The sequence below is a fragment of the Pelmatolapia mariae genome, linkage group LG9 (assembly GCF_036321145.2).
Source record: "Pelmatolapia mariae isolate MD_Pm_ZW linkage group LG9, Pm_UMD_F_2, whole genome shotgun sequence".
In the NCBI taxonomy this organism is placed as follows: Eukaryota; Metazoa; Chordata; class Actinopteri; order Cichliformes; family Cichlidae; genus Pelmatolapia; species Pelmatolapia mariae.
Window position 1 is genome coordinate 38396288 of NC_086235.1, and position 25343 is coordinate 38421630.

The window sequence follows — 25343 nt, forward strand, 5'->3', positions numbered from 1 at the left end:
AACATGAACAGATAGAAACAGAGGCTGCAGCTTGACTGGTCATCAGTTTGTTACTGTGGAAGTTCAGTAGCGGCTGGCTTCGCTGCAGATGATGGCTCACTTCACGTCACGGTGCTGGGCTTGGGTCAGCAGTTACTCAACTTTAGCGTCACTGGGGGTTCTTGGCTAGCTTAGCGTTAGCATGGTGTCTGCAGGTGCAAGCAGTGTTAGCAACATAAAAATTGATAGCAACAATTGACAGCAATTTTTCAGGCACAACTTCACCTACTTTCAAGGTGCAATGAGAAAACAAAGATCTGATGATATGAAGACTCCAGCAACACTTGAAGTGATTGTGCTTAACTATATGAAGTAGGGCTGGGCGATATGACCCAAAATTCACATCTCGATGTTCTTTACCTGGATGGCGATATACGATATATATCTCGATATTTTTTAAAGCCATAAAGTAAGAACAAAAAGAGAGTTCTTAGTCAAAGCTGTGTCCCAGATGTCACACAGACACTTTTATTAATATACAGCGCAGATGTACATGAAAAAAACTACTCAGAAATAAATTATGAGCATTTATTAAATAATAATGCTCCATAAATAAAATAAAACAATGTTGTTTTTGTGCATAACAAAACGCTCACAATTGTGCAGTCAAAATGTAAACTAAAAGACGCTGAGCATAATAACAAAGACAGATTTCACAGCTGCTCTGTTCCCAACTTCTACTGCGTGACTGACAGCCTGGAGTTTGAAATCATCTTTGTAACCATGTCTCTCAACAGGTGCCATTTATGGTTCTTATACACACAATACGGTAATATTACGTTGAAGCACAGTGCGTATTACTCCGCGAGGCTCCACTACGGTAGTCGTAATGCTCCACACGAGAGACCCTCTCTAAATCTTTTGGTTTCTTCCACAGTTCACTGCTTAACACTTGCACCTCCCAGGACATCAACGACTGCAAGGAAGGAAACATCCTGCACTTACAAACGGTAAGTGCAGGAATTTCTGTTCATCAGGTTGGAATAAGTACAAAGTAGTTTGTATCTACCAGTGTGGAGATGACAGGAACTCACTCCATGGCATATATGTTTGCTACAAAAAGGACCAGAGAGGACCACTACTCCTTCAGCACACACATGGTCACCTGTAGCCATTATCGGTTAGCTGTGAACATCCTGGCATTACCACAAGTTTACCTCAAGTTTAGATTAACACTACATTACTTCAGTTTCTAATAATTTACTAATAAGTGTCTTTCTGTCTATTTACTATCGAATCCGGTTCTTTTATTCTTTTACTGACAGAGAATAACCCGACTCAGTGTGGTCAAAACTTTATAATTATTTTATTCAATCATTACTTTCTGGAAAGGGATGTGCATAAGCTAAACACTCTGCAGATCTGAAGCATTACAAGCCGAATGCATATGATATAGTTCTGTTATACGTCACACACAGTTTCCATAAAAACAACTCCTGCGCTGCACTCTGCCTAGTTTCACTTCCTGTCTACAGCCTGTACTCTGCAGCTCTGCACAAAGCGTCTTCTGAACTGTTCCCTGTATTATTAAGCTTCCACTAACTTAAGCCTCTGTTGCTAAGGCAACCGGTCACCCTCTGACCTAGCTGTCCCTCACAGCTGGCCTTCTCCTAAATTGACCTGTTATTAAAATGCTATAGCACTAAATCAGCTCTGGAAAATATAACTACCTCTCAACGTGTATCAAGCACCCCGACTCTTAGCTCTGAGTTCAGCAGGGATGTGGCCAGTTTACCAAGTCACTATAATTCCTCCACCAGAGCTCAGTACAGCGAGGTCATAGATGCCCATGGCACACATTACATTCGCCAGGTGAAAACACACATGCTGTTAATTAGACTATTTCAGTAGTAAAAACACTTTTTATTAAAACGTTGCACTACATTACAAGCTCATCTTGGTGGCCGTCTTAGACGAGTCACAGCTGTGTGAACCCATTTGTCCAGGCTGATCAGATTCTCCTCAGATGAGGTACATGAAGAACATTTGCCTGCACACAGTCACCACACTGCATATTTCTACTCAATATCAATAAGAACATAAGTGATGTTAATTAACATTTTTTTTTGCCGACAACTGAATAGCGACATCATTCTTATTACATTTGTATATAAATGCAATGAGCTTACTCCCTCCCAAAAGATATTGTCTCATTTGTTCTACTGACCAAAGTGAAAGAAACCATTGTACCATATCTCTGTTATTGGCTCACAGTCCATCAGGAGCTCTCTCTGCTGTGCGGAAAAACTTTGAGCTTCTGTCGCTTGGTTCAGTATTGAACGGCAGAAATGAGGTTTTCTTTTCTGAAGAATGTAATAGGGAAAAAAAAACAGCGGCCGACAGCGCTGTAAACAACAGTAGACTTGAGAGAGAGCGCGAGAGAGAGAGAGAGAGAGCTGTGCATGAAGTGTGGTGGAAGCAAAACAGTAAAAGTCAGAGTGATTTCATGATGATGTTTATGTGAAGCGTAGTTTGGATCTTCTTTTGCCGCTGGTTCGGTCAATATTGTTTGGAGAGAGATAAAACTAACAGCTTTAGAATCAGCGCAAAAAGGGCGTGAACACAAAGCGCGGACCCGCCGAAATATCAGAATCAGCGAGCTGTCGGCTTTCAGCCCCGACCGTGAGAAAGGCGACATCTCACTGATTCTGATCCGCGGGTTGCGCTGTGTGTTTAAGTCTTTGTGCAGAATCCGTGTACCTGCTCTCACTTACTGTCTTAGCTGTTTGGTGGTTGTTGAAATTTTGTGAGAATTCACCAGAGATTCTGGCATTTCGGGCAAAATAAATTAATATTAAAAAATCGATTCAGGATTTTAATGAATCGATTTTACGTTATCCAAGCCAGAATCGATTTTAATCGATAAATCGATTATAAAAACCCACCCCTACATCCCATTCTTAATCCATAAGGTTTATTATCATGTCACCTTGACTCCCATACTCCAACGCTTAAAATGTGGAAAGACAGAATGATTGGGAACGCTGCTTGCGAAAAGATATTGGGAAGGTTGCATCATGTGACTGAAGCTTCGTTTGAACACTGGGACAATTTTTGCACCTACATGTCTACCTGACTGGGACATTAATGCCACAGATGTTAAAACCTCAGTTTTTTTGGTTTTTGTCTTGTTTTTCTTTGCTTTTTGTTTGTTTGCTTCTTTTTTTGGTTGTTGTATTTTTGGATTTGTTGTTATAAAATGCAAAATCTAGTAAATACTTGAATTATAAATATATATATATATATCTCATGTCAGCCCACCTTTTGCAGCTATAATAGCTTGAACTCTTCAGGTAAGGTTTTCTACAAGCTTTAGGAGTGTGTTAATGGGAATTTTTGATCATTCTTCCAGAAGCACATTTGTGAGATCAGACACTGATATTAGATGAGAAGTCTCTGCTCTAATTCATTGCAAAGGTTCTGTCAGGGTGAGGTCAGGACACACTGTGTAAGCCAGTCAAGTTCTTTCACACCAAACTCACTCATCCATGTCTTTATGGGTCCATTTTAAAGTATTCGCGCTGTGGCGCTTGCGACTGGAAAAACGCAGAAGTAAGGGCAGACTTGAAGTAAGGTTAGAAGACTGTCCAATTCCGCAGCCATCACTTCCGGCTTACACGGCCTTCGAAGGACCAGACTTATGGGTCTGTCGAAGCATGCTGTCATATGGAGGCTGTGTGCAGGCAGGAGTGGTGGTAAGGAGGACCCAATGTGCAGACACTCCGAGGCAGAAAGTAAACTCAAACTCAGATTTATTGCTAGATGGCAAGCAGAGAACTAGCAAAACTGAGATACTAAACTGAAAATAACAATAACCTGAACTGGCTGGCAGGCAGACAGAACACACAGCAAGATGAGGGTAGATCACGACACGGCTACAGAGACACAGGGCTTAAATACACAGAGGAGCAATCAGGGAATGGGAAACAGGAGGGAAACACAGCTGGGGCAATCAGGCCTAACGAGACAAAGGAAGCAAAACCAGACACATTAACATGAGACACGGACTTTCAAAGTAAAACAGGAAACACAGACTGAACTTACAGACACAGACTCACAAGCAGGCATTGCAACAGAGGGAACAGAGACGAAGAACCAGTGCAGACACAGACTGGACAAAGAAGAGGGAGTAAGGAAACCAAAACTCGAGAACCACATTGTCAATGGAAAAATTGTACTTAGTAGTCAGTATAAGCTTTTAATGATATAAGTCTACATATGATAGAATACTGCATGTTGACCTTTTGATGACTTAGACTGGTGTTCACTACAAGACTTGTTCTGTTTTATAAATTTGTTCCCACAGCGATAATAAGAGCTGAGAAGCAGTTTCACTCCCTAACAAGAAGAGGGGCCGCTTTCTTCAGAATCTCACACACACACACATACACCTGCATACACACCAACATTCCTCTGTCTACGAACAGACGTATTCATTATTGTATTACTTTGCATATAAATAAAGACCAGGGCAGTGGCAGAGCGCGAGTCCCTGAGCCCTCACTCTCGTGCGAGTGCTCTGTGGCTGCCCTTGCTTGCAAGTAAAAAAACTGCAGTGTGTGTGTTTCTGCCATCAGACTCTCAGCTGAAGAAGTGTCTCTTAGAATAAATCTCTTGACACACATAATCACACACCAAGAAGAACTGGGGAAAAAATAGAAATGCAAAACAGAAACCAAAACCTTCACAAACATAAGCTAAGATAAGAACACAAATAAAAAGGTACAAAACTGAAAGCACTGGGTCGATGACCCAGGTACCCTAACACATGCTACCCCTGATTTTGGACACAGCCATTATGTTTATTTGTGTCAGCTGTTTCCTCGTGTTTCCACTTCCCCCGATCACCTCCTGTGTCTATTTAGTCTGTGTGTTTTCTTCAGTCTTTGTCAGTTCGTCTGTTTTGTTTCACGTCTAGCCACGTCATGTCACAGAGTTCATGGTACTGATCAGGTTCATTGTCTTGTTGGGTTTTCTGTCATAATCCACAGTGGCATGTACCTGGTCAGCTTCATGTCCATGTCTCCTGTCACAGTTTTCATAGTTGTTTAGTTATTTTCCAGTCTAGGTTTCAGGTTAGGTTTTGCCCTGTTGGTTCTTGCTATGTTTTGTGTTAATGTTCTGTCAGACAAATAAACGGCTCGCCTTTTGTTTATACTCAGTCCGTCTCCTACTGTGGCTGCATTCAGGTCCCACTATTCACTACATACAGTCAGCTCCCGCTGACCGTAACAGAAGTAAATATTACAACATCACTAAAGGGTAACAGTGATCTATAAATTGTTTCTGCTTTACTTCTTTTAGATTAATATGATCAGTATCTGTATCTGTCCACATCACTTACAAGAAATCATGTGATGAATTTTCAACATTGAATGTATGTACAAGTAACTCATAACATCTGCATTTTAACAAATATCAACAAATTGCATTAACAAACAGCAAATACAAAAAGACAAAGAACATAGCAAAATAAGTTACCATACCAGACACGGGGGAACTGACCACACTGATACCCCTCTGGGAGGAAAGCCACAACTGGCCAATACAAAGCATAAGATCCAGTGGACAGAAGCTTAACTCAGTTTTATTTATATATCACAGCAAAAGTTGTCTCAAGGAACTGTGTTAATTGTAAGGTAAAGAACCTTCAATAATACAGAGAGAACCAGAACAATGAGACATGAATACCGTTCTGTGTTAAAACAAAGGTTTTGTCATGGTCCATCGTATGCTGCTCTGGTGGTTGTGCTTACCTTCTCCTGAGGTTTCCGTGTCACCCTGGATTCAACGCCCACACCTTGCTCACCTGTTGTTCATCTCAGCTGATTACCCCTGGCAGTATTTAAGGCCTTGATGGAGTGCTAGTCTTCGCTGGATCGTTGTACTCTCTTCAGTTAGTGACAGAGGAGAGAGATGAGTGAGAGTTTGTTTAGCATTATCTGTGCTTCTGCATAAGGATGATGATGTGTGTGTGACCTAGTTCTTCCTGATATGGGTGAGTGCACAGTGAGTGGTGCTGCAGCTGTGGCTGCAGAAGTGGGTGGTGCTGCAGCTGTGGCTGCAGAAGTGGGTGGTGCTGCAGCTGTGGCTGCAGAAGTGGGTGGTGCTGCAGCTATGGCTGCAGAAGTGGGTGGTGGCGGTGCATATGGCGGTGGATTAGTACACGTAATGCGAGCACCGCACAGTGTCTCATCTTCTGGTTTTACTAAACTGGCGATTAAGTTCTGTTTTTCTAACTGTTTATCTTTTTCCTCTTGTTCTGTCTTTTTGTTTTCCTCTCGCCTATCTGCTTCTGCTTTCCAGGCCCGGAAATATCGTAATTCTTGCGAGCGTTTTCCTGTCTTTTTAAAGTTTTTTGTTTCTGCTATTTCATTCAAAAGCGCTTCCTTCAGCTGTGTTAGTGCTGAGGGGCTGCATTTCCCCTCCCAAGTGGGACATTTTGTTTTCTTAGGATTTCTCCATCTACAAGCACTAATTTGTCCGGCGCCTGGACATTTCTTTTCTAGGCACTGCTCGTCAGCAGTGAGTTTTGTGGGCTGATTCCCCATTATCACAGAACTGCAAAGCTTTCTCTGGTATGCTTGACTCGGGGGTGGTTGCTGACACGCCCTTCTACTCCGCCGCTATTCACGGGGCGGTGTCAGTTTTATGAGGCGACGCTCAACCTTTCCCCTTTATCACCAGTACTTGGGCTTTTGCAGGACACACAAAGATGGAAGTAGTTCAGCAGCGTATTGTGCTGTAAAATCAACTTACTTCCAAAACACATACACATACACACATAGACATTTGCGCGCTTTTATAATCTGTCACGAAGTACTTTCGGCTACTTCTGAAACCAGTCTAAATATAATTTATCACGAAGTAATTGCGGCTACCTCTAAACCCAGCCTAAATTTAGTTCCTTTCGGCGAACTCAACCTATTTTACGCGTTTCACGAAGTAATTCCGGCTACAGCAAACCTATTTTGCGCATTTCTCTAAACCCTTCCGGCGGTTTAAGACCAAACAGTGTTTTCTCACCCTCAGTCGTCTTTTGCTGGTTATCAGGTCGTCTGTATCCCAGCGTTGTGGACCAGAACCGGCCTGGACCCGAATTCTGACGTTCCAGGACTTTTCCTCTACCTAGAGAGGGCTGTCGACAGACTTCGGTGCTGGCTCTCCCACGACGTCAGGACACAGCAGTCAGACCTTATTGGAGTCACAGAAACGTGTCTGTTGTTTCCATCTCTAAGCTCGAAGGACCAATTTAAATGACAGGGGATTTCTTAAAATCACCCCGCAGCTATTCAGCCGAGACACCTGAGTTAGAAAACACAAACACTGCAGTTATTTTTACTCGCGAGGACGGTCACAGAGCGCTCGTACTCACAGGAGACACTCATGGACTCGCACCCTGTCACCGTCTGCGTTCTTTATTTATACAAGAGAAAAAAACATTTGTTCAGTGACATGAGCATGTGTGTATGTGATTGTGTATGTGTGTGTGTGTCTGTGCGAGGTCAGCACTGCTTGTTCAACTTCTTACTATCACTGTGGAAAGATTCAGATACAAATATCAAGACACGTTTCATAGAGAACAATCAGTTCTAAGCAAGGAAAAGATCATCATGCAGCATTCTATCACAAATAAACTTATATCATTAAAAGCTTATACTGACTAAAAAATACAATTTTCTATTGACAGTTAGTGTAGCCCCGGCTCTTCTCAAGTGTGTTTTCCCTAGATCTCCTGGCTTACCTTTCTAATCGTCGTTCTTTGTCTCCTTCGTACAGACCTCCCTGGACCCCCGCCTGATTCCCCGGACCCTGCCTGGATGAGCGAGAGTGTGCGAGTGATAAGATAAGATAAGATGACCTTTATTAGTCCCACACGTGGGAAATTTGTTTTGTCACAGCAGGAAGTGGACAGTGCAAAAGTTATGAAGGACAATTAGAATAAAATAAGAATAAATACAGTACACAACTGTACAGAATAGAATAAAAATAGAATACTATATACAGTAGAATAAAATATACAATAGGATAAAAATAGAATACAAATGCTATATACAACAGAGTGAAAAATACAACGGTGCCAGAAAGATTATTGCACATTTGTGTTATTGCACATTTGTGGATGTGTGTGTATGATCAGTTAAAGTCTTTGTTGTGCAGTCTGACAGCAGTGGGGAGGAAAGACCTGCGAAATCTCTCCGTCCCACACCGTGGGTGCCGCAGTCTCCCACTGAAGGAGCTGCTCAGTGCTGTCACAGTCTCATGCATGGGGTGGGAGATGTTGTCCAGCAGGGATGACAGCTTAGCCACCATTCTCCTGTCACTCACAACCTCCACTGGGTCCAGAGGGCATCCTAGAACAGAGCTGGCCCTTCGGATCAGCCTGTTCAGTCTCTTCCTGTGAGGCACAGTGTGTAGCGATTTACCACGGATTGACTGAAGAGGAGCATGAGCAAGTGTTTCCCCACCACCCTGGACCTTTCCCCCAAGACCCCTGGAACCCTCAACCTTCATTCACTGTATATGTGTACATATTTCACCTGGTGCTGTAAATAAACCCTGTTCTGCTTGCACAGCTATGAGGCCTGCATTTGAGTCCTGCCTATTGAACTCTGACTCTTTCTTATTACAGTCTAAATAGAGTCTACACCAGGGGTCAGCAACACTGGACACACGTGGCAGGGTTAACTGATGGCGTGACCATAGCTGGACTGGCCATCGGGCATATCGAGCTTTTACACGATGGGCCGATGGTGATTTTTCGTTTTTATGGGCTGATGTTTTTTGTTGTTGTTTTTTTTGTAACGGTATAAACAATGAAAGATGGCGGATTGGCCAGATGCTGGCAGATGTGTAAAAATAACTCAGTTGTTTGGTGGTGGCTGTGGTGGAGCTGCCACAGAGGCCAGCAGGTGGATGAGGAAAAGAGGAGGCAGGAGGAGGAGAGACCCGAGGCGGCCGCCGGTCTGAGTGTCAGGTGAACTGAACTTCAGGTAAGAAGTTATGACCTGCAGTCTATCTGGGTCAGATATAAACCAAGTTTAGGTGGAGTTTATTTTCATTGTGCTGACTTTTTACAGTCAGTTACAATAACTCGTACTGTGTGCTAGCTAGCATGACGGAGTTTCTATACAGCTGGGTGGTGCTATGATGTTACTGATAGTGAACTTTATTTTATTCATGAGGTTAGTTAGTAGAGTTGCCAACCGTCCTGTAAAAAAACGGAATCGTCTCGTATTCAGAGAAAATATTACACGTTTCGTATTGAGCTGAAAAGGAGCGCAGTTTGTCCCGAACTTCAGCTAGGATGGAAAAAGACACAAAGCTGGATTTATTCTGTGTCTTTACGCTGCACAGCTGCCTCTTCTTCTCTCATTCTCTCCCCTCCCTCTCCTGTTGCTACTTCAATCATGAAACTGATCAATGATCAGCTGATCGTCTCTCTCTTGTTTGTTTATCGCCCACTTTGCACCAGAAAGAGGAAACCAGCGGATGTCGCGCTAAACAACAGCAGCACGTTTAAGCTTGATCAGCTGTTGTTAGAATTTATTTAATATTAATTTCTAGTATCAGCTGATGTTTGCTGGAGCCACAGCTGTAAAGCTGCTGGTCATGATGTCGGTTTGGATATGTGGTGAGAGGGAAACATGCAGATGAAACCAGGAGATGTCCTTACTGAATCATCAGAGCTGAACAGGTGATGGAGAAACAGGTTTACCTTTTAGGTGACATGAATGAGTTGAAGTTATGAACTGTTTCTGAGAGACAAATAACACCAGGATCCTTTTCTAAGTAGCTGACAGCTGGTAACTGTGCAGGGGCGGGTCTAGCAAAGTTTTGCCAGGGGGCCAGGTAGGGCATTAACAGGGAGAGGGGGGCACAAAGAAATACTTTTCTTTCTTATTCTCATTTAAAATGTCTAGCCTTTAAAAAATAATTATCTGAATCTTACAAACAAAGTTTTTATCTGATGTAAAATGTATATAAATCATACATATACCAACAAGACTGTACATCACTGTCACAACAGCGTCTGTTTTCATTCAAAGGCTTTATGGCAATTGTAGAATTAAAGAGATTATTTTACTGCTACTGTTCAAGACCATCATCTTTATCGTTGCATTAATTATCATTTCATCAAAGCATTTATTGAAGCTGTCGGCATTATGTTATAATTTGTATTACAGGGGTTATCATAATCAAATATTAACATGTTTATTACAGGTGCAGTTATAACCACTTTAAATCGTTGAGTTAAATCTATCATCTTAACACTAGAATTACTGAGCCTTTTTTCCCTGGTGCAAGTCCCTACTACTAGATTTACTAGCTTGCGCAGATTTGCGTAAATTCCCCCCGACCTTAACACCTCTTGGCACCCCGCTGAGATTTTCACAGGTCTTCAGCTCCATTGTTGTCCTGCTTTTGTTGTGCAAACACACCCTCCCCCAACCCCTAACCATGAGAGATTCAAGTCTTTCCTTCCCTGCAAGGCTACTTTCCTTCCTTACCTGCAGCGTACTATACACCATGGTAGTTTCTATGTGCAATATTTCTCATATGCAATATTAGTTCTTGTCAATCCTTGTCACTACAATGGATGCCTGGCCATAAACATATATACACAGAGTTGTACATATATTTATATATTTATATAGCCACACCTTATATAATATGCATAAAGTCTAGTTATACACACATCTATATCATATATATATATATATATATATATATATTTATATACACACACACACAGATAGATAGATAGATAGATAGATAGATGTGTGTGTGTGTGTATACATACACCAATATTTTTGAATACTCGGGTCCATATATATGTTTCCAGATTGTTTGTATAGTGCACTTTCTATACCGTGCTCTGTCCACTTTTTTGCAATGACAATGCAGATTTTCCACTTGTGGGACAAATAAATGCAGATTTTCTGTGTGTGTGTGTGTGTGTGTGTGCAACATTGGCATTTGTTTACTCAGATCCAAGGCAGGCCAAACCTCTGTGTCACAACCTACATACAAAAGACACACATTCACAATATATGGGTACACAAGTCTGTTTTATTTCAAAGTGTTTCAAACTTTACAGCGTTTGCAGACCCAGTGTCCATCATCCCTGCATTTGGCACAGGTGAATTTCTGACATGTTGCACAGGTAAACCTGCTGCGATTCCTGTTGCAGCTCTCTTGCACCTGGCACTGCGTTGTCTTTACAGTCCCCGGCACAGCAGCTGCAGGAGCTAATATTTCCTTCTGCTGCATGAATCGGCAACGAAGTTGCTGAGCTAGAAGACTCAGAAACAATCTTCGTTTGCCTGTCCACCCTGTATATGCCTTGTACAAAATGTAGGCATTCACTGCCGCCAGGTCCAGCATATTGTAGAAAACCGCTACTGGCCACCTGCGTGTTGCTGATCTTACGGAATACATCCGTGCCATTTGGTCCAACACGTCTACACCACACTGTAAGCAGAGAGAGAGAGTCATGAGCATATGTTTTTTTTCTATAGGCTGTATAGCACACATCAGAAAACATTGTAGCACTGGTGTAAAATTGTACACACATTCACATACCTTCATGTGGTTATAGTCTGTTATCGTGTTGGGTTTCCTCTTTCTGCCATCACCGATCGTCACGTCTTGGTGCATGGAACTTAGAACACACACAGTCTTGTTTTTTTTTAGGTGCATAAATTGTCAAGGACACACTGCCACTTCTAAGCACTGAAGTGGAGAATACCTCTCGCTTTGCAGTATCTTTTGCAAGTTGAGGAAGTTCACGCCGGACTTTATTCACCGTGCCCAGTAACGTTGTTTTGCACTGCAGCAGTCTGTGCGACAGAGACAGTGAAGTAAAGAAATTGTCCGTTGTGACATTTCTCCCATCATCCAAAAACGGCTCCATCAGTTTCATGACCACGTTCTTTGCCAGCCTCTCTCCCTTCTGACGACTGGGGTCCTTTCCCAAGTAAGGAGATGCACTGCAGACATATTTGGTGTCCAAATCCGTGGCCATCCAGAACTTGATCCCAAATTTGTCTGGCTTGGTTGCGATATACTGTGTGAATGGACAACGAACCTTGGTAGGGAACAGCTGTTCCCTACCAAGCATTTCTTGCAGCTGGCAACAACGGTCGTGCATTCAGTATAGCTGTGACTTCCGCAAGAAATGTGGTCAAAATCTCATGAGTAAGTTGAAGCATTTCTACCAGGCATTTCTGAAGGTTGTAACACAGAGGTTTGGCCTGCCTTGGATCTGAGCAACTCTGAGTGAGCAAATGCAAATGTGCCAGGCCTCAAGGATAATGGGTGGTTTGCACAACAAAAGCTGTAGGAGAAACAAGCTGACGACCTGTGAAAATCTCAGCAGGGGTGCTTAACACCTCGGGACTTGCACCAGAAAATAAAAAAGCCAGTAATTCTAGGGGGTGTTGGGTTTAGGGAAGTTACGCAAATTTGCGCAGGATAGTAAACCTAGTGTTAAAAGCTTATATGCTGAGTATATTGTTACAGTAAAATAGTCTGAGCAAAGGCCTGAATGTATTCAGCTTCTTGTTGCATTTGAGTTTGCCTAGCAACAGGTGACACAAGGAGGACAAGTCCATGGTGACCTCAAAGGCCTGAGATCATCACCATATTTGGATGGATGCCAGAAAGGGGAACTTCTGTGTCTGCAGTTATCTCTTAAAATACATGAATGTTCTCTACATGCAAATTATGTGCTTGTAAACGCAAGAGGGGGCGTTACAATACCCTGATGTTATAAAAGCAATCTAGAGTGTATTTTGGGTAGAGATGTACAACTGATGTTTTGCAGTTTACACCTCTCCACGCTGCGTGCATTCATTAAAATCAATTGTTTGACCGACCTCTTCTGGACTATCATTGTTTTACTCTCATCCTCAATTTCGAACCCGTAACATTTGGTGCATTGGCCGGGGTTGAGAGAGGGAGAAAGTTGGAGATTGAGACCGAGAGGGTCCGAGGTGCTCAAACGGGCAGACACGAGTCAGTGGTCGAAGTGAGTTGACATAAGCCGGCTTATTTAAAGGTAAGGCACTACCTGTTGAATTATTTCCAAACTGTGCCAGATTGACGATTACAAAATTGAAAGTCTACTCACTGAAATTACTGGTAAAGGTCTGTTTTGATTTTGGTGAAAATCTCATGAGAATGGAAGTTGAAGTAATGATAATGAAGTATAAATGACAGTACTGAGTAAAGAGAATAAAGGAATGAAAAGAGAAAGCAGTTGGACTGCTAAATGAATATAGTATGATAGGTAATTGGTTTGTGTGTGATTATACAGTTTTGATGGACCATAAAGCCGGGCTTGGACATCAATAGAATTACTTGTGTGATTTTAGGTGGTGTTTTCAAATTAATTAAATTATCTTAGGACGGGAGCTGGGCTCCTAGGACTGCAGCAAGTTCAGGGGTGGGAACCCCCTACCTTTTCCAGACGTGGGAAAGGGTCCTCCGGCGTGAGGTTATCCCAGGTGTATGGGCTCAAAATGTGGTCATAAATATTTTGTACTTGTAAATCAGTTTTGTATGTGTAAAAAGAATTTGTGTGTGCGTAAAAAAGATTTGTATGTGTAAAAAAGATTTGTATGTGTAAAAAAGATTTGTGTGTGCGTAAAAAAGATTTGTATGTGCGTAAAAAAGATTTGTATGTGTAAAAAAGATTTGTGTGTGTGTAAAAAAGATTTGTGTGTGCGTAAAAAAGATTTGTGTGTGCGTAAAAAAGATTTGTATGTGTAAAAAAGATTTACATACAAATCTTTTTTACACACACACAAATCTTTTTTACACATACAAATCTTTTTTACACACACACAAATCTTTTTTACGCACACACAAATCTTTTTTACACACACACAAATCTTTTTTACACATACAAATCTTTTTTACACACACAAATCTTTTTTACACACACACAAATCTTTTTTACACATACAAATCTTTTTTACACACACACAAATCTTTTTTACACATACAAATCTTTTTTACACATACAAATCTTTTTTACGCACACACAAATCTTTTTCACATACAAATCTTTTTTACACATACAAATCTTTTTTACACACACACAAATCTTTTTTACACATACAAATCTTTTTTACACACACACAAATCTTTTTTACACATACAAATCTTTTTTACACATACAAATCTTTTTTACGCACACACAAATTCTTTTTACACATACAAAACTGATTTACAAGTACAAAATATTTATGACCACATTTTGAGCCCATACAGGTGGCACCTGCCAATGACTTGGGACCTTGGTTCAAAATAGCCACTGGTATTTACCAGGTTGTCGTCCGGGACGGCATTCTGCAGTTTTTGGTCGGTAGAAACCCGGTTTCGGGCGTGAAACTTTAACTTAAAATTTCGAGAAAGCCTTGGCTGTGAGATGCCACAAATAGAGCTTCAGGGAAAGTTTGGGTTGGTTAACGCTTTTAAATTCAGTTAGGGCACTAGCAATCGGGCCACCGTCGGGGACGGGATAATGGCTTAATTGATGACAAAAAACTCAGGGAGTTTATCGGTTGGACCGTTAGTTTAAAACTGTCGAAATTGTGTAGGTTTTGAAATGTTAGGCCTGATAATCTGTGCAATTGTAATCATAGGACGTCTGTGTAATATATTAAGAGACTTGTCTGAGTCTGTGAGTCAGGCTGGTATTATTTTTAGACTGTGTGTGTGTGTGAAAATGCAAATAAGGCAGCTGAGAGGTGCATAGAGTATGAGGAAGTTTATAGAGACTGTTACACATTGCTGAATGCCTGTATTTAAGACGCTGGTTTTGTTTACTACAATACTGTAAGTAAAGTTTTATTTCTTGCCATGACTGTATGACTTTTTGCTGGGTTTTGAGATAGGATACATAAACTGTTAATACTTAGGACCGTTATTTGACTTTGAGTGATGTTATGAGAGGTTGAATTTATTTTTCTGATTGATAACACATAAGTATATGCACTTAGTACACCCACTCAAGAAATTATTGTGTGACTGATGCTACAAAACTGATCTAAAGAATGGTGATGTGTGTGGAGAAGTGTTAGTTGTCCTGATGTGTGAAAGAGCTCTATTTAAATGTGTGTGAGTGAAATGAAGGCATATTGTTTTTAGATAAAGATTTAGTAGAATTACTGATTGTTTGTAAACTGTGAAATTCAAAGGGAAACAGAGTCTGCCTGTTGCCTGCAGGAAGTCTCTGCAGAGGCTGTAGAAACAGGAAACCGTGTGTGTGTCTGGGACAGGAAATGCATGCCCATAAAAGGGAAGCTCACGGTGACAAGTGTGCACCCAGAGAAGAGAGAGAGTTAACTCTGGGCAGATGAAGCAAAAGGGAGGTTTTAAGATAAAAAATGAATATGATACTAATTATATGCTTTAGTGTGCCAATACAGGTGGACTTCTCTCAACATTGGAACCTTGAGTACAGCAGCAGAACAGTAGATTAACAGAATTGGGAGAAAATAAGCCAGTCTTTGGCTCGAAATTGTGCAGCTTGAGCTCTCACTTTGTCCTCGACCCCGAGAAGAAACGCAAAGGACAGTCAATTTCCTGATGAAGACCGAGAGAACATGGTGGACTTGAAGAATTAACTGAAGCTAAAAGACAGTGCAAGCGAAAGCAGTAACACTGACAACGACTGATGAGTCCAGCAGCATGAAAGAAAGCACGTGGTGCAACATGCATGCTGGTGAAGAACAGCATGATATGTCTGCTTGAAGGCACTGACTCTCATATTTGCCAAGCTTGGAGCAATGTTGGAAGAGAAGACTGAAAAGATGAATGGAGAAGAAAACAGAGCAAATGAAAATAAGACTGAAGGAAGAAGAATACTGAGAGATCAAAACAGAGAAGAAACAGACTGTGTTTGCTGGAGCTCTGAAGCCCGAACAGGACACTGTGAATGAAAAAGGATCAGTGAGAGATGAAGCTGGACGAGTTTGACTGCGAGAAGATAGGAGATGATTGGATTGAAATTGAAGCCTGAACTCATGATTGTTTAGGGATGTCCACCACATCACAACAAAGAGGTAAACAATACTAAAGGTAAAGATAATCCAAATAACTGCCAACTATATTAATGAATAGAAAACACACATATACAAATTGTTACATGTGAGATTATTTTTGAAACGAATCAGAAGTGAGATACTTTGAATCTAGAGCTCAGTGAAAAGATGCATAAAGTAGATATGAATACATGAAAATGCAATGAATACATAAGGATGCAATGAAGATGCAGCTTACACTTAATTAAGACGATCACCTGGCATGCAATGAAGAAACAGCTTACACTTAGTGTATATTGACATGAATATAGGAAAATGTAATGAAGAACGCAATGAAGGCATGCAATGAAGAAAACAGCTTACACTGCATTTACATGACCACATAACGCAAGGAAGAACACACTTACATACATGACATAATTGGTATTTCTGACTAGAGAAAGAGAAATGGGTCGTTTAGGCACCCGTGATAATAATGAAAATGTCTTAGTTTTGTTATTTTCAGGAGTAAAGCAGACCCGGACCAATTCTCCAGATGCAGGAGTCGGAAGAAATTATAGGTTAACATGAATGGATATGTTAAGGCAAGTTTCTGGTTGAATTGTTTACAGCAGGATGTGTCCAGGAACCTGAAAACAAGCCCTAACTGCTGGCGGAAGACCAGGAGGGCTGTTATTTCAGGTGGGAAATTAAGTTTGGGTTAGCAATTCGGGGAAGGAGAAAACTGACTGTTTAACTGGAGAATGGGAAAGTGTCTGTGAGACTGTGAAGCCATATATGCAAAAATAACACACATAAACATACGCAATGAAGATCAGCTTGCTACTTGTATGAGTGATAGAACGGTGTGAATGTTTAATAAAGTAGACTTAAAGCTTGAAGTTGAAGCTGACTCAAAGGAGTTATATGACAGGGGAGTGAGTTATGCAGAAAAAGATAAGTGATTAAAGTAGTTTAAAAAGGGTGACTTAGGAGTGCTGTTGCACTGATTGATAAAAGCAAGTGATTAGTATAGAAAGAAAATGAAAATAATTGAATAATGTGATAAAGTTTAAACATGTATTTCTTTTGCCAAGTTAAGTTGTTGAGATGTGACTCAGTATGCAAATTAGTTCGGGAGCTCGTGTGAGTGATGACAGAGGAGCTTGCTGTGTGTGTGATTGAGGCCTTCAAGGAGAAGTAGACAGTTCAGAGGTGCAAATTTGATTAAGAGGTTTATAAATTAGTGTTGACACATTGTTATAACGTGTTTATATCTTAGGCTGAATCTGAGTATGGTAAAGTGCTTAAAGGGGGATATTGTTGTGTACAAAACGGTGCAGCTTTTGACAAGGCTTTCAGTGTGTTGAACGGGTGAAATTTAAGATTGTTGAAGATCTTTGAGGTTGTTGTTTTATTTTTAAAGAGGGAGTTTTAATAAACATGGACATGTTTAAGGGGGGTTTGTAACAGTGCACTTAGAAAGAAAAAACCTGTCAGGTGATTTTGTTTTGTACTTTGATGAGCTAATACTCAGCTCTCTTTTTTCTCATTTTTGTTCTAAGCAGGCCTGCAAAAGAATGAATAACAGCGCTGACAAAAGTCTCAGGAGAACAAAACATAAGGTGACCTTTTCCAGATTACAATGGGCGAAGGAAAGAGGCCACGTGTGGGGATCGGATCAGGTTGTGAGTCCCTGTCTAAAAGGACTGCAGCGAGCCAATCCAGTCCCAAAAATATAAAGAACTATTTTACTAGAAACAACTAAAAAGAAAATAAATGAATATATAAATAAACTGAGTTTGCTGAAAGTGGAAAATCTGATTATTTGTGTGGAAGTCTACCAATACCCGATGTTAATGCGTGTGAGTGAATGTGTGGAAATGGACAGGTGAATGGACGGACCAGGCAGACCATAGGTTGGACCGACTGGACACTGACAAAAGACTAGACTAAGGTTGGACACATGACTGATAACGGTTCTGTTTTAAGTTTTCTTTTATAACACAGGTTGGATGATAAGTGGGGAAACTGAGTATGAAATGTGGAGTTCTGGTTAACGCACAGGTTTTTGTTTATAGGACGTTTCAAGGATGCAGGCCGTGGATGGAGCCAAGAAAAGATTTGACATGATGATTAATTTGATTTCATTCCTTAAACACAGGTTTGAAGGGCCGGAGCAACTATACCTAATATGATATGACTAACCTTTTCTTTTAATTCCCTAACCTGAGTGAAGGATTTTGAGTTTGTAACACATGAGATGTGTCACAAAAGGGGGGAGTTACAGGATTTAATGTTTAATTTGAAATGGGTTTTAGGATTACTTGATGACGTTCGGGGTTTTTGATAATTTAGGTATGGTAAAACTGAGGCAGAAAGTGTTATTTTCAGGTTATTTTTGATTTCTAGAATAAGAGGTTATAATTTAGGCGTGCACATACAGATATGTAAAAGGAAAATTGTATATATGTGATTAGCTACATGAAATGTGCTCTTTTAGGGTTACTAAGCAAATGTCTACGTGACTTTTACCTAATAACTTCTGTGATGATAAACTTATTTACCGACTAGCAGCTTGCTCTCTTCTAGAGCATACAGACTTAGGAAAGGGGAACCTCAGCTGTGAGTTCTGAGAATAACTCTGTTAAGTTGACAGGAAACATGTCGAGACCGCCGTATAGGGCAAATGTGTTAAAGCTTGTAATTAAATGTGGGCTTGAAAAGAGGAAGCAAATTTGGTACAGGACGTGCTTGAGATGATCAGATGAAAGAAGGGGAAGGTCAGGAATAGTTTAGATTAAGATTGAAAAATTAAATTGGGTGAAAGGGGGGTGTAGCAAGTAGATTCAGGGCAGCTCACAGCCCGGCGTAAACGCAAGGTGCTGTCACACAGATTAAGTTATTTGTTTGATTTATTTTATGACAAAATAATAAGGAAACATTGAAAACATACAACCCGTTGAGGAGACAGATAGGGTTGGGCAATCGAAAGGTTTTGATTGTTTAGCATAATCTCTTTTGTTATATTTTAGCTTTTAACATGGAAGATGCCTCTCTGGAGCTTCTCTCCTGATGCTACCCCACCAAAAGACACTTATCCATAGAGACTATGTCAGCTCCCAAACAGACAACAACAAACCAAGACTAGCAATAAACAATCTAAATATAAATAATAACAAATAAAGAACAATACAGAATCGAAATCTGAACCGAAGAATAAAATAGTGAAATGTGGATTTTTAAATATTAGGTCTCTCTGTTAAAAAAAAGAAGTCTCTGTTAGCTGACGCCAAGCGGTCGCAGCAGATGGCTGCCCGTACCTGAGCATGGTTCTGCCGGAGGTTTCTTCCTGTTAAAAGGGAGTTTTTCCTTCACACTGTTGCCAAAGTGCTTGCTCAATAGGGGGTCATAAGATTGTTGGGTTTTTCTCTGTATCTATGAAGCGCCTTGAGGCAATTTTTGTTGTGATTTGGCGCTATATAAATAATGTGTATCTGCTCATTATCTTGTTTTATGTACTTTAATAATGAAGGCTGGCTTGTAGAGCAAGGCCACCTTTTACTCACAAACAAGTGCTCAGCCAGACTGAAAAACAGGAAGCTTTAGTGCACAAGGCATATTAATAGATATAGACACAAAAAGAGGAACTCCCCATATAAACAACGTTGAAAACTGTGTGACGTGTAAAGTACCGAAATAACACCATATAAGTCACAGCTGATGATTATAATGTTAGACAGCTCTTGCAACTGGCGTCTGAGCTGTGCAGAGGTCGCTCTTAAGACAGGTACTTATGTAGGTTAGCATAAGGTTGAGTCCAACAGAAGCAAGGCACGCTACATGCGCACAGCATGCAGCAGGGGTTGCTAAAATAATATAGAAAACAGCATGTAGGGAGAGAAAACTCACTAAAAGTTGGGACTACATATAGTGTGGTGGCTTATGTGAACTTGCAGGCGTTAATTATGACAGCATTAGAACAACAGAGAGTGAGTAAAGTTTTAGATGCTTCAGATCTGACATTTACACATGAAGGAATCAATATGGCAGATTTAATGGGATTAGGAGAACCTCATGATTGTACTAAGAAAGCAGAACTTGAAGGGAAAGTCAGGGAAGATTTAAAAGCAGGACTTGTTGGGATTTGGGATTTAGAGATTTTTTATTGCTATCATATAATCTGCCTTATGGTGACTGCATTAATAACATGTTGTACAGTATTATTTTAATAGTATTGAATATGTTTGTGATAACAGTGATGTCTCTATTTACAGGTTGAGTTAATTTCAGACACAATGCATAACTGTGCTTGTTTAGAGTTGATGTTCCGTCCAAAAGGGTTTTAAGCTTCACTGGTGAGAGTGTCCAGGTAATACATGTTGAGGGAAGATGAGAACATAGCAGGTTAATTGCATGCACGCTTACAAACACACATGATTTAAATATAGGCCAGGCCGAAGGCCTGGACTTTATGTAGCTTTTAAATTTACAGCTCCTAACTTGCAGGAATGGCGTGGAGTGTAATGAATGAATGCAAAACATGCTTACAGACACAAACATGATATGGATTTATTTTACAGGGTAAAGGTGGAACACATGTTGCTTTGTTTCTGCTTAGCAACTACTGAGCCGGGTGAAACAAAATGTTGTAGAAACCTGTCTAACTGGCATTAACAGTAACTTTTGCATGTTATGTATATGCTTGAAGCCAAAAGAGGCGTAAATCCTGATAGAAAATTTTGAAGTGTGCTTTCTAGCGGAGATTTAGGCTGACAGGGGGATGGTGTATATTTTACTCGGGTTGTGTTTAAGAAAACTAAAAGCGTTGCTCACACACATAAAGAGTATTGAGATTAAGTAAAGTTAATATAATGGATAGAGCCCAGAACATGATATTGTCAACCAACTTTGAATAATTAAAGGAACATTAGATGAACAAAGTAGGTTAGTGAGGTGTAGCAGAGAAAGGCTGTTTGTTTTTTATCCCTTACAGGAGAAGATTTCCACTAGAGAGGGACCCAGAAAAGGAGCAGAGATCACTTAAGCATGAAGTGTTTTCAAGTGGGGGCTGGTGTTTTATTACTGGACCACCTAGAGGACATGAGGTGGTTGTCTGATTTGCTGAGTCAGAGGACGGCTAGAGAGGGTCAGAGCGAAGGCAGTGGACCTGGGAATGGTGGTTTCGGGGCCCATGATGCCATTAATGGATCTAGAGGTGACAGAGTGGGTCGAGGAGTGACACAAGGAAATGGTGTGGTGATGTCTCTGGGAGAGACATCAAGAGAGGGAATTGTAGAATTAAAGAGATTATTTTACTGCTACTGTTCAAGACCATCATCTTATCGTTGCATTAATTATCATTTCATCAAAGTATTTATTGAAGCTGTTGGCATTATGTTATAATTTGTATTACAGGGGTTATCATAATCAAATATTAACATGTTTATTACAGGTGCAGTTATAACCACTTTAAATCGTTGAGTTAAATCTATCATCTTAAAAGCTTATATGCTGAGTATATTGTTACAGTAAAATAGTCTGAGCAAAGGCCTGAATGTATTCAGCTTCTTGTTGCATTTGAGTTTGCCTAGCAACAGGTGACACAAGGAGGACAAGTCCATGGGGACCTCAAAGGCCTGAGATCATCACCATATTTGGATGGATGCCAGAAAGGGGAACTTCTGTGTCTGCAGTTATCTCTTAAAATACATGAATGTTCTCTACATGCAAATTATGTGCTTGTAAACGCAAGAGGGGGCGTTATAATACCCTGATGTTATAAAAGCAATCTAGAGTGTATTTTGGGTAGAGATGTACAACTGATGTTTTGCAGTTTACACCTCTCCACGCTGCGTGCATTCATTAAAATCAATTGTTTGACCGACCTCTTCTGGACCATCATTGTTTTACTCTCATCCTCAATTTCGAACCCGTAACACTTTAATACCTGGTGGGCCGGTCTCTAGTCAAAATGCCCGGGCTGATTTTTTGTCCCAGTCCAGGCCTGGGCACAACACGCAGTGAATTAATCTGAGCAGGTGCATTAAAAAATAAATGACCGGGCCAGCGGTGCACATCGCAAATTAGCTCACATAGACACATTAGTTGTGCCGCTTCTTAATGACGGTATGTTAGCTAACAACCCCAACTACTAGATTCAACTTTTTGAACAATTGGCTAAAAATCACTGAGAGGGACGTTGCTAGCTGGCAGTTTTTTCAATAACTGCCAGCTAGCACATTTCCACATTCCGACACTTCAAATGCTTCAGGAGCCGCTCAGCGCAGCATCAGCACCACGGAAATACACTTATACATCCGTAGACTCGAGACAGAATTCACAATGCGTTTTTGGGACTTTCAGGTGTATGGACCAATGTTTTCTTTTCTGATCAAACCAGAAAGGTTCAATGAGCAGCTGGATTTGTCTCGCATTAACTGCCTGGACACAGAGGACATCGAAATGCAGCTGACTGAACTGAAAAGCTCGACTCTGTGGGGGTCAAAGTTTGCAGAACTACAGACGCAGCTGGAATCCACAGCTGTGCGTGTTCATGGAGCTTGCATTTTCACCTGCTGGACATCACTACCTGACAAGTTTAACTGTCTTCAGAACATTGCAGAGGCCTTATTGACAGTATTTGGCTCTACATATCTGTGTGAGCAGATTTTCTCTCACATGGGTGTCCTCAGGTAGCCGTCTGAATGCTGGACACTCAGAGACCTGTGTCTCTAGTTGTTCTATATAGTGTGTAACTGTTAATATAGAGCGTTATTAAATTTATTGCAATGCAATCATATGGCACACTGACTTCTGAGGAAATTTTAGATGGCACTCATCATCAGAAAGGTTGCCGACCCCTGGCCTACACCCTTGGACATTTTGTAGGAAATTTTCAATAACCCCTGAATTAATATACACTTGACAGGTTCACAAGTTTTATGACATGTAGGCCTAACATCACAAGCGCTTCTCTTGCCATATGTTCCTTTTTAATGGAAATTCCACTGAGCATCTTATGTCTTGTCTTCTAGGTCCACTCCTGCCTGTCGATGGGTGTCTCCATTGGCATGGGAAAGCTGAATACATCTTTCGTTTGAGAATGTTGCAAAAACATCCTGGAAAACTGGGACGTTGCCACTAAGTACAGCTTTGGCCCCCACCAACACTACACAGATGTGGCAGGAGGTAATGGCTGGTTGGGAGAGTTTTCGCTTGCATATGACGACTCTCTGGGTTTTAAAAACTGCCTGAACAGCCTGAAGGATCATCCAGATGTTGCTTTCTACTTTCTTCACCCAATGTATCAGCTGATGCCGAAAGGCACAAAGAAAGCAGGAATGAAAGCTGCCATAGAGCAGTACATAGCGGATAACGACGTGAGTAAATCACACAGTGAATCATAACCGGGATTCCAACTGCTGTCCTCAACACGCCTGGAGGGGAAAGCTAACTGTGGAAATCATCTGAGCCTGGACTCTGACAGGAGATCATCGTGGCCCAACTGACAAGTGAGAAGAGCATGGTCAGGGATTAGGATTTAGAGATAGTATATACAATCCACAATATCAATGATCTTTGTGTCTTTCTCCTAGTCACGGCTATGCTAAACTGGGGGCTGTTTCCATCACTCAGCAGACTTAAATGATTGAATCAAATTCTCCCGCATGGAATGCTTATTTTAATCTCGGACAGGTCAGTGAACCCAGATTACATATAAGGTCAAAGGCCATAATGAAGGAATTTTAATACCATTCTAGCAACAGACAGACTGCAGGTTTGATGTACTGACTTCAATTTTTAGAACTTGGCACTACTTACATCTTTAATATACAGTTAACTTTAACTGTTTTTAAACTGAGGTGATTTATTTCCATTAGGTTAGGTTTAGGTGGAACTAATTGTTTTGTAATCAGGTGTATTTAAAAATTTAAGGTAATGATTTGGGTTAATATGAATGCTTTAACAATGCCAACGTGTGTCATAAAGTACTGAATGCAAATCTTGCACATTTCCCCCTTATTTTAAGTAAGAAATTGGAATTGAATTACCATTGTCACTATTGTTTATAGTGCAAACTCCCGAGCATATTATCTGTAGGTCAGCAGTATATTAAACCCTATATGCTATTTATGTGTATGCTGAAGTATGGGACGAGGATCTGCTCTATGATGATCGTCTGGGATCATGTGACACGTGTCCAACTCAGAGGCCACGTATATTTACAGCTGACATTGGCGGCTATGAGTTCAAGGCCACTCTCAATGTGACTCACACCTCACAGGAGACTGGTGTCACCAATATAAACCATCTCCATAATGAGAAATAGATTTTGGGGCTGCATGCCTTTCATCTATAATCAAGTGTGATAAATATGCTCATCTTGTAAGAGTCACATGACTGATGGGTTTTTACTTTCATTGTCCTCGTATTACGACATATCAGTCTTCTTTTTGTTTGTTGTCAGTCAGTTACTTTACACACACACACACACACACACACACACACACATGTCTGGTTTGCTATCCTCGTGGGGACATCCCATTGACATAATGCTTTCCCTAGCCCCTTACCCTAACCATTAAAAATGAATGCCTAACCCTAACCCTTACCCTAAACCTAACCATAACCTAATTGTAACCCTGACAGTAAAACCGCATTTTGAGTGTGAAAATTGCTTTCAACCCCGAGGGGACCTGGATATTGGTCCCCACGGTGCAGAAAGTCCCCACCAGGATAGTAAAAGTCAGATTTTGGTCCCCACCAGGATAGTACGAACCCGTACACACACACACACACACACACACACACACACACACACACATACATATAGTTAGATTTTTTTCAGATTATACTTGATTTCAGTTGTACTAAAATTGTCAAATACATGTAACCATTTTTGTTTACCTTCTCAAACAAATAAAAAGTATGGTAATGCTAAATAAGAAAAAAAAGAAGTAAATCTGCTAACACAACAAGAAACTTTCACATTATAATATTTGTTCAACAAATTAAGAATATTGTACTTCATGTCAAGTGCGTTCGTCTGGATATATACAGAAAAACAAAATTAGACATTTCTGGGGAAATATTTTTAAATTCAGCATCTGGTTATTTTAAAATTAGTCTGAATAAAGTTATATACACTCATGTGTATAATGTGATGAGCATGACAAGTTTTGGTTGTAATGAATTACAAGAAGTACTCAGATTACGTTTTTTGTGGCAGCTCCCTTACTCACAAGGGGTTACTACAGCAGGTGGCTG

The 25343-nt window shown here is 40.7% G+C and overlaps 1 pseudogene; it reads left to right on the plus strand.

Annotated features, from left to right (window-relative positions):
• Positions 1–1058: 1058 nt before the first annotated feature.
• LOC134634204 (perforin-1-like) lies at positions 1059–23482 on the plus strand (annotated as a pseudogene).
• Positions 23483–25343: the final 1861 nt, after the last annotated feature.